The sequence below is a fragment of the Halyomorpha halys genome, unplaced genomic scaffold, assembly GCF_000696795.3.
Source record: "Halyomorpha halys isolate HHAL.00 unplaced genomic scaffold, Hhal_1.1 Scaffold415.1, whole genome shotgun sequence".
Classification (NCBI taxonomy): Eukaryota; Metazoa; Arthropoda; class Insecta; order Hemiptera; family Pentatomidae; genus Halyomorpha; species Halyomorpha halys.
Genome location: NW_027106189.1, coordinates 261,058 through 272,632, shown reverse-complemented (window position 1 = coordinate 272,632; position 11,575 = coordinate 261,058). Strand labels below are relative to the sequence as shown.

General features: G+C 31.2%; 1 protein-coding gene across 7 annotated transcripts in view; it reads left to right on the top strand.

The window, feature by feature from the left end:
* Nucleotides 1-11,575, top strand: part of LOC106682458 (uncharacterized) — a 291,824-nt gene that overhangs the window by 100,114 nt on the left and 180,135 nt on the right. For 2 of the 7 annotated variants that reach the window (XM_067053722.1, XM_067053723.1), the window contains exon 1: nucleotides 2,704-2,809. The exons of the other annotated variants lie outside the window; for them this stretch is intronic. The gene's annotated coding sequence lies outside the window, so the exon portion shown is untranslated. Of the gene's footprint in view, nucleotides 1-2,703; nucleotides 2,810-11,575 lie in introns of those variants that run through there. 7 annotated transcript variants of the gene reach the window in all.

Below are 11,575 nucleotides of genomic sequence, written 5' to 3'. Positions count from 1 at the left end.
AAATAAATTTATTTTGTTCTTTGCTGACCACACCCCCCCCCAACAAACTTCTCCAATCATTAATCTACGGTCAACTATCTACACCTCATTAGTATAATTAACTTCCTTGAAAAAAAAAACAGAAGAAAAAGTTTTTATTTCTTTGTTGCTGTAAAAATTTGTATTTTTGGGTTCATATCTCATTCACAAGTTAATAAAGTAATCTTTGTTTCTTACACACATCGGACAAAATTTCATGTGCAAAATTTATATTCATATGCGAATATCATTAAAACTACTACCCCTACAAAGATACGTGTCATACACTACTTCATAGTAAGTTAAATTATTTTTATTTTGAGTGCTGGTTTCTGAGATATATTTTTTCAAGAATCAAAAATTGTATTCAAATAACTAGAAATTAACGTTGTGAGAATATATTTTGTCAAATATCATGAAAACTACTACTCTTACGATGATAAACGTTACAAACTACTTTATAGCACATTTAATTAACTTTAATTGGAGTGATGGCAGACATAAGTACCTGGTGGTTCCTGGGATATAGATTTCACATAATATATTCAACTACTGATTTTGCAGTACATTTTTCATGAAATGTTGCTTTTTATAAATCTTTATCTCGGAAACTAGTGTACGTAAATAGCTCTATTTGGGCTCGTATTTTATAAAATTGCCTCAACTTTAAATTATGTTCTGTTAGGTGTCCTAGTGTTTTTTTCCGGCCAAGACTCCCATTGAAATCCTATCATGACTAACCATGGTTGGAGGCCAGTTTTTTTTGTTGTGTACCAAGGCTGGATTTCAATAGCAGATCTCAGATCGGTAAGACTTCGCCTAACTACCTGAGCTACGGACGGCCCGTGTTCTAGTGTTGTTGGTAGTTTTAAAGATTTGAGAGCTCTGAATACAATTTTTTTTTTTCTAACGGTTTGAAACAACCAAAATTTTTATTCCCCCTACCTATACTTGGCAGACTGATCTATTTAGACAGGTTATTATACATAGTTTTCATTAAAGTGATATAAATTTGGGGTGAAATAACTGCCTTTTTTTTCTCCTGGCTCTTGCAATAAAATTCACAGATACAGACACAGACCATTTTGCGAAACTTGGTTATTTTTACTCAAAAGGACCTCAATATTTATCGAAAACTCGTCTTCGAAATTTTCCACGATCGTATTATTTCCCCTTACTATATATTTCATATATTGGTATGTAAAAAAAATAAAAACTGATGAAAATTGAACTGAAACTAAATCATTTCATTTTCTGATTGAATTGCAAATTAATTTTTTTCATTTGCCATAAACGTTATTGTTAAATCCATGGTTACAATTTTGATTACAATGCAACATCCTGCAATCGTATGGCTGGATTGCTGCCAATTTATTAGTAATCAATATAGTCCTTCTCGAAGATCAAAATTGGCTTTAAAACTTTCATATTGGAGTCCTAGCAGTGGTTAAATTCTGTACTCATGATGAGTTATGCAGCTTATCCCGTTTCCTAATAGGTGACACGGTGAAAGCGCTGGGATCTCCTGGAATTGTGATTTTCACCCTCACGTGGATTAGCCATTAACCTCCTCTTTTTATTTTTTTTTTGCCTTTTCATATGAAATATCAATTTGTATGTGAGAGTATAGATCCCTTTTGATTAAGTAATGCAGGTTGTTCTTTGTGCATCATGTTAATGTCACTGAGTACGTTGTGGATTTGGTGGTTTCACCTCTAGGTAAAAAACGATAAATTAATTATTCCTTGCTCTTTACACCACACTGAAACCAATAATTTTTTTGGATGTGAATTTGGTTTTGGCATGTGTCCCGGTTTTTTGCCGATATTAAACCACTGACCAGATAGAGGTCCGTTGTCCTATAAAATCCACTTTTCATCACACATAATTATCCTTATGGCTTCAAAAAAAAAGGCTCTTTTTTAGCCTAGTAAGCTGTGAGAAAAGCATTTCTCATAACATTTCAGCTGTTGCCACACTTAAGTTCATGAGATACCCATAGATCTGCCTTTTTTCTTTTGCAATGATCTTTCGATGTCGAGAAACTGGTAACGGTTTCAACAGTAAGCCTAAGTTTATCGTCAATTGCAGGTCGAAGTCTTCCTCTGGGTTCGTTATCCAAATCTGTGCCACCAGCCAAATTTTTTTCAAATGGTTTGATTGTTATAACACCTTCCCTCGATCGTGGCGATAATGTTACTTGCTGCTAGGACTGCCTATTGTCCAAGTTTAAACACATAAAAAATATTTACGTACTTCCAAGGTCATATTTAATGAGATACTATTACTAGTAAATATTATCAAAAAAAGAGGTAATTAATAACGGTCCATTATTATCTGTTAACAAAAGCCCACTAATTCCACGTTGAATTTCTGACATAATAAAGATGGACGTTTCATACAAAATGACCCAATATTTTGTTTTACAAATTATTAATTTTTCTTGGATATTATGGTATATATTTTTCTGTAAGTAAACACTTAAAATACACAATACTTTTACACCTTAAATTTTTCGAAAATAAAGTGTTGCATAGAATATTTGGATGTTGAGTGGAAGAAAGATGAGCGGAACAGGGAATTCAAATACAGAATTGCGTAACACGATGATATATGTTAATGTCGCTGGGCTGTAAAGTACACCACAGCAAGGTTATGTGTTCACAACTGCCTGATTTATACACATTCAACAGGGTCTATTGGGGAATTAGCCCTGAAGATTTGTAAGCAGATTCTGACCATTATCCTGATCAACTATTACATTTCTATTTTGATACAGTGTTTATGTAACGTGAGTATTTTCAACTATATTTTTATATGTTTTAAATACTCGCAGTCTATATCCTTAGACAGGACGTTATCGGGTTCCCCCCCGTTTCTTAATGAACTTTAACCTTTACAATCGAAAGCGAAATTATGAAATTCCATTATTTTGATTTAGTAACAATTATTAATTAGCACAACAATATGAAAATCTGATAGTGAGCAGCCTGTACTATATATAACTTGTTTTAAAGTTTCTTATTTATTTATTTTTTTGGGGGAGAACTGGAGTAATTGCGTCCCAAAAATGCACTAGGCTATTTTCTGCCTACAGTATTTTTAGTATTTTTTTAAAACATTAGTATATCTTTCCACGCATAAGGTAGAGGATCTTATACCGATTGCATACTATGATATTTTGAAATTATATAGATTCTTTCCTGATTTTTTTAAAACAACCACGATGGTACACTTTCCGGTTAATTTAGGCAACGGAAATGTTAAATTTTTGTAATAATAAATTTGCCAAAAAAAATTATATTCTAATTTTGAAATAGTATTTAATATATTCATGACGTGACATTCGAAAAAAATTTGGTCTCATTTGTATAATTTTGTTCCATCCAACTGAAACATATTGCTACACAAATGTGAAATGTGAAATAAAAATTTAAAAAATATTGTTAAACAATGAAATATTTTATTTTATTTATTTTTTTATCAATCATTTATGACATTGGGGGGGGGGGGGAGTTATCTAGAGGTAACCAATCTATTTTAACAATGGTCAAGTTTTTATTTCGGAGGACCACCACAGAAATGAAAAAAAGCCACCCACAGGATTCGTACCGTCGCCGCTGCAATTGTGAGGAAGTCGCTTAACTCATCTACAAACGGCCCTTATTGGTTGGACATCTATTATAAAGTTAAAGTGGAATATTCAAGTTGATCGAATGTGTGTGAAGTTGATGTCATTGTCCATGACATCGGTTGATAATACCATAGAAAATAATTTCATGGTTTCACATACCATGCCGATTTTTATATCACATTCTTTTATTTTTGTTATGAATTTTAATATCATATTTAAATTCTTATACCGAAACCTTATTCATACATTGTCTATAGCGGACTCTTAGCTGATCATCGGATTAATCTTAAATGATTTATAACGTTTTCATTTATAACATTTTGTAAATAAAAACATGATTCTATTCTATTTATATTAAACTGGATGAATGTGACGAAATAATATATGAGTATTAAATTTTATTTTGACAATTATTTGATAACAAATAATTTATTTAATTGGCCTTACATTAATTTAAGAAGTGCATTTTTTTAAAAAATTGATTAAGGGGGTATAGTCCCATACAAAAGACACCTCTAACTATATACGACGTTAAAAAAATATAAAATATAAAAAAAAGATAAAATAAATAGATTAAAATAATAATTCTTAATAAAAGCAATGTTAATAACAAAAATAATGACATTTATGGGCTTAACCAAATAAATAAGAGACTTATAGTGTAAAAGAAAAAAAAAAGGAAGAAAGTGAATTTAAGAAAAAGATTGAGAGAAAAAAAATTAAGATAAAATAAACTTTTAGAGTGACAATAACAACTGATAAATATAGAAGTTATAACAGGTTGTCCTGCAGAAGCCAGGGTTTCAGTCTTCGGGTTGTGGTTGGGTTTCCCAACACTGCTTCTTTGACTGCCGGTAAATGAGAGTGGAAACAAGTAATAAATCGTTTCTAAATTTGCTTCATGATCGAACACTAAATTACTAAATACTCTAATCATTTCCATGAATACAGCAGTACTAAGTGTAACTGCTTAGGAAAAATTTCCTTTAAGTAACTTGATTAATTCAGAAGACGGTACGAAAAATCCTAATTAAATCAACTCGTTAAAACTTTTAAGAATTGTCAATTCGACTGGTTTCTGATTCTAATCGGTTTGTTTCAGAGCCAAACTAATTTATTCTAGTCCTGTTGTAATTGACTAAACTCGGCATTAGAGATATAATCTCCGACTCCCTCCAATTAAAAACTTCAACACTCCGAATGCTCTGAATAAAGAACAGCTTTGGTGACCGTTTTGTTAATACCAAGGCTTTTTTTTCTTGTATGAACTTCAATTTTAGATTGGAAAAAAAAATCTGTTTGCAACCTTATACTGAATAAAACAGCTGTAACTCGAATGAAATTGTTCGGCAATGAAGAGTAGGTTCATTCATTAAAAAAGATACTGAATTTTAATTTTAAAAAAAATAATAAAATGAATAACAAACATACAACCAGAAAGTAGAACACCGAGAAAAATAAAAGTAATCGGAACAACAAAGAAAGATAAAATAGAAAAACCACCAAGTCAAAAAAGAATCACTGAATTTTATAAAGAAATAAACAAAAAGATTACAGTAGACGACAATAGAGAAAAAGTACAAGAGGAAACAAATAGTAATAGCAATAATAAAAAAAAAATTTAAACTTCAATACATACCAAGCCTTACAAATAAAATTTTAAAAAACACTGACAGAATATGACCATATAAATATCAGAACCGGTATATACAACAATAATAAGTTACAGAATAAGTTGACAAAGTTGATAAGATGGAAAAACTAAATGTAATTTATAAGATAGATTGTAAAAATTGTGAAAAAGTATATATTGGTGAAACATCTAAAAAACTAGAAACTAGAATTAAGCAGCATTTAACCAATTGTAGAAATGCTAAAAATATAAATTGCACAGCTCTGGCCTACCACAGCATAAAACTGAACCATTAATTCAACTTTGAAAACCCAAAAATAATAGATACAGCACAATATACAAAAAAGCAGAAGATTTCTGGAAGCCATATATATAACAAAACTGAGTAAACTACAAAACTGACACTAAACACTTAAATACACATTACGCTGACATTATAAATAGACTCAAAATATAAACATAAAAAAACAGAAGAAATAAACCGGTTTAAGAAAAAAAAATCACTAAGTTAATGTTAAATACAAAGCAGGACTTTAAAAAAAACAGGGACACTGGACATGAGATAAGGTCCAAAGAGGTAGCAAGAAATATAGAGAAATGGCTGTGCTAAGGAGAAGTGAAGATGCACAAATAAGTAATGGTAGAAAAGAGAGAACAGTGTAAAGTGTGATATGATTTCCTAAATGAAATTATAATTATGAGGTGAATATAATTGTGTGAATTATAATAAATAAGGATGAAGATTGTTGTTATGATTGTTTTATTATTGTTGTAGGTTTAAAGTACATGAATATGGGACAGTGGTCCCGAAACGTTGTACTATGTTATGATAATTTAATACAAATTTCATTCAACTGGAAGTTATTAACCTCAAAAAAATTTTTATGAATTGACTCACCAGACTTCCTAAAGAGAAAATTCAGATAAAAAAGATACTGTTATTAGAAGGTACTGTTTACAATAAATTCACTACATTATTATGTGAACAACATTCGCACCGTCAAAGATCTTAATAAAAAATATTAGGTATCTTATAGTAAGGAGCAATAGTGGGACTAATAGATTAGGTGAATCTATGATTACAACCAAAATAATGGAGAAGAAAAAAAAAATTTGCCCAGTCAACCCAAGAGGTACTAATGCTGAGGCCGTCCAAGGTTCATGACCTTTTAAGAAAATTGAAAGGAAGCCCCAGAATCGTGTAAAAGTGTGGAAGTTTGAGGCCAAATATTAATCATTTGAAGCCAAGTAGTCATAATATTATTTATATTTGTTTCTGTAAATACTTATAATTTTTTAGAAATAAATTATTAGCAATTTATAGCAAGCCCATAATGAGCTTTATTGTAATTTCAATAATTAAAAAAAAAAAAGTATCTTGGTCTGGATTTCTGGCGTTAACAAAGCTATTCTTATAATTTCTTGTAATTCTTATTATGGTTCCTTGGCAGGAGGGAGCAGACAGAGGAGGCCAAGATCTGTAACCAAGCTCTAGTATTGTCATAAAAATAGTAATAATACTAGAAATAAATAATTGTGTGAAGAAACGTTCAGTATCAAATCCATTTTATTAATTACTTACGCTTATCTCAATTAAAAAATTGTTCTAGACATATTTCAAGATCATATGCCATAACCTATCAATTCGTCATTTAGAAAGTAAAATAAGCTCAAAGTAATCTTCAAGCTTAATGGACATTTGCTACGTCGATTCACTTTTGTTGCGGTAATCAGCGTTTTTTTAATCTATAATAAACAACCGTCTGCTAGACATACAATAATCATAGGTAAAGTGTTTCCATTAACTAACTGCAGACACACACAGTCAGTCACATACACAGACACACGCATACACATGCACGCACGCACGCACGCACGCGTCCACTTGCACACAGTTATACGCACAGGAAAAAGCACACACACTCATATTGAAACTGTTGACATTATACGAAGTTTTAATATTGATTTTCCGTTATTAAACCCGACGACCCAGCCTGAAAGACTCTTTAATCTCAGTGTTTCCAACTTTTAATATTCCTTTACAATCCCTAAGCGTTTCCTTTGTTGACTATATCACTGAATAACAGATTTCTCTCTTCTAAAAGAATATCTAACATTTCAATTCATTTGTTTTATTCATTATTTTTATCTGCTATTGTTATAGTGGTATTTTTATTTCTCATTTTCCGGTTTGAATGCGATTATTAGTCCTCTTAACTTTTCAGTAACTCCATTTTCCGCCAATTTCTTTCGGGTTTTTCGCTCTTATTATCCTTGATTTGCTCCCCTTGAATTCATCTTTCGTACATTTAGTTAATTGATTTAATATCTTAACATACGCTCTACTGAGTTTCTTATCTTTTTATCTCGTTAATGTGTTATTAACGTAATATTACGTAATATAAATTCTGGCATTCAATGGAGCTTGAATAAATACATATTTTGTATTTATCTATTGTTTATTGTTGCTAACAATGAGAATTGTTTATTTTAATACATGCAAAACTAAAGGTAGTTTAGTGCATTTTTTTTTCGTCATTTAAGCCATTTTAGAAATAACGATTAAAACGTTTAACAGTTTAACAAAGTGTAAAATCGATTCATTAAAGTGGCATTTGTGGTAGGTCAATTTTAACAAAAAATTTGCTGTTACATCCCAGACATACATACTCCAAATTCGTAATATCAGTTTCGTACGAATTTTCATTTTTGAGCTAAGTGCTCAGATACGTGTAGGAAACTCGAATTGAAAATTTTGTTCGATCATAATACATCTATTCAAATATTTCTTTCTTCCTTGCTTTATATTCTATATATCGGTAAGTGTTTGCAATCTCCTAGTTACAGTACGTTCCTTATAACCGGGAGCCCTTTATTGCATGTTTATTGTTCTATAAAATAAATTGTGTAACATTTTTGGAACCGTGTAATAATATAATTTATAATATTACAGATAATAGTCTCTGAAGAGGCATGTAGAGGAGAGGGAATGACTGTTGCTCACGATCTTTTGGTGATGGCTGATGTGTCCGGTCCAAGAGTGCCGCCGTTTTCTCACGTCTTGCTCTGAATGTCTATGAGGTTGTGGTAGTGTAACTTTAAAGGCGGATCTACATGTTGGCCAAGCCGTGGCGAACTCAGACATTCGCGAGCATGTGGATGGCTGGCTTGGCTTGGCTGGTACGATTTGGCCTAAGCTCGTTGCCGATCTGCCGAGAGTAGGTTTTTTGGACAAAGATCAAAGAGGGTTCGTGAGAGCGCTCGTGTAGCATCTCCACCATCGTTCTTTACTTAGTTGCAACTGAGAACTGTTTGTTTTTACTTGTTATAATTATAGTTTTATATTTAATCTTATTTATTTATATTTAATTTCATTTAATCTCCTTTCATTTTCTTTTTTCTTTTAATAAAAATAATATAATCTCAGTGCAATGGCTAAAACCACTTGTACGTCCGTTATTCTTGCCTCTCTGAAAAACACTGACATCGTCCGCTTGGACGGTTCCTTTGTTTACCGAGCATTTGTACAAGCCTCCGATGGGTAGTGGCTAATATGTAGATCCGACTTAATCGTTCCAGTGGTTCTTCCAACGAACGTTGGCTATTATAAAAAAGGTGTGACTGGTGATCGAACGTGGCGACCAGGCTGCCGAGACATTTTACGTGCCCCTGTGACGTCCGGTTGCGACATGTGTGTTGTGTCCAGTTGTGACAGACTGAATAAATTTACACACTCGAATATGTAAATCCGACAGTAATCTGGATGGTCCTCATTGGTGTATGTATATGATACGGTATTATTTCTATAATTTACTCAAAGAAAAAATATTTTTAAGCATATGAAGTTTGGTTTGGAGCAGGATTGGGTACTATGGAAAGACAGTTTTAATAGTCTTCTCGGATAAAATGCATGAAAAAAAAAAAAAAGGTTTAACATAGAAAAGTTGTTTGAATCTCTTCTAAAACGTCAAATTATCTAGACTAGGCGGTCCGTATTTTTATTGCGTTCGATTTTCCATTTATTTCTTGATTCTAGAATTCAGAAATATGTTTGTTTCATGAAAATTATATTGTGTATTTTGCATATTATGTTTTTTAATTTCAAGAAACATAATATGCAAAATACACAATATAATTTATCAAATTATATTGTGTATTTTGAATTTTAGAGTAACCTAAAATATTTTTAAGAAGTATTTTCTTCTAGAATTAAGGATTTCGATTTTTAAAAAATGTGGCCTATAATATTGTCGGGGAGAGTGAATCATTTAAATTGTTTTAAAATATTAATTTTCTATAAAATTTCAATCGATAATCAGACCAAGAGGGGAGAACACGCTGGGAAAAAAAATGAGGCTCTATTCTGTTAATTGCAAGAAGTGTCTAATTAAGAAACTCTGTTAAGGGTTGGTGGACTCCTCCTCTACATTGCTACAGTGTTAATAGGATCTCAGAGTTCATTAGGATTTTCTTTTTAAAAACTTGTTTGGAATTATCAATAAACAATGCAGAAACCTGTCAACAATAATGTTTTAAAAATTAAATTCATTTATTTGAATGTTTAAAACTACTTAAAACTGAGTAAAAAATAAACTCGATACCATTTATAACTAAAAAGAAAGCATTTACGTTGTAAATTTGTAATAAGCATTAGATTCGGCCGGAAAAAACATATTTGAGTTCCTGCAAATAGTAACATTGAGAATTATGCCATGAAAAAAGAATGAAGAAGTTAAAATCGATACATATTTTCCTGTGTCACAGGGACTTTCGAGTTCGAATGTTTACACTTTTCTCAGATAATTGCCCATATTTTTTACTTACTACAATGTAAAGGTAAACAATCGATACTAAATTAAACAAGAATAATTAGTTTAGATTGCTGATTAAGAAATGCAACTTTTATTCCGGAAAAAAAAATCAGACAAACATAATTTTATTTTCATTTATTCTCACAACTTGAAAACAATACATTATTCGGATACCTTAAATTTTTGTCGAAATTATGTAGCGGGATGTAATCATGCCTAATGCGGGCCATAAAAGTTGAAGAAGCAGAAAAAATTACGTTATATCTTCTTGTTTAGTTTAATATAGCAGACATTCGAGTTATGATTTTCAAATTATGAACCAATAATAAAACCAAAATTGTTTTTGTATGGATTTTTTCGAAAATTCTAAAAAGTTGTATCGAAGTTAAAATTTGTAATCAGCACTCTAAAACACATGAGTAATGAATTTCAGAAATTCTTCAAAATATTCAACCTAGGTACTTTCTGGTTTCCTTTTGACTGGACCCCAAAAGATTAAGAGTGGATGCTCCTGAACTATGCTCAGATGAAATTATAAAGTGTTGTAGTTAAGTTATAGTGCATTATATAATTATAGCACAAACATTAAGAAATTTATACTTTTTTTTAATTTAGTTTAGTTTGATGTATTTTTTTTTTTAATGGAAGATTTTTATGTCATTGTAAGTAGAAATATTTATTTTTGGTAACTTTTTTTTAACTTTTTATTTCTAATATATGGAGGCGATAAACCTCAAAATATTTTTCAGCACCCTCAAAAACGCCAATCACCTAATATTTGGGATTTCCCGGTGTTTTTTTTAAATTTTAAAATTATTGCCGTAGTGGAAGAACCTTACAGATGTAAGCCGTCCTATTTGCAACCCCTTAGAAAATAATACCTCTACATCAGGACCATAATAACCTGTTTATTTCAGATCTTATTATATCACAATTCAGAACATTCCAAGAGAAACTCACTCATCATCCTAATCCCATATCTTAATTTCTATCTAGCAATGACATTGGTCCAGATACCTATTGTAAAAAGTAATATAGAAGGCCTCGTAAGATTCTCCATCTAGCAATGACATTGGTCCAGATACCTATTGTAAAAAGTAATATAGAAGGCCTCGTAAGATTCTCCATCTAGCAATGACATTGGTCCAGATACCTATTGTAAAAAGTAATATAGAAGACCTCGTAAGATTTTCCATTAAATTCCTGATCCTTCCCTGGCTTTTAATACCAATGATACTACTGAGAGAGAAGCGCCGGGATCTGGAACTTAATGTAGTGTCCTACTTTTTCCTTTAAACGTTGGGAGACAAGCTCAGTTCGGAGTTCCCTAGGCTTAATCTAAATATTTAAAATAGGAGTAAATGTGTTTAAGATGTTATTTTACTTAAGTTTATTTTTCGTTATTTTATTCTAGCTTATTATTTTGTAATCGTATAATATATATCTCTGTAAATATAGTGTGAGTGTCCTCTATGATCC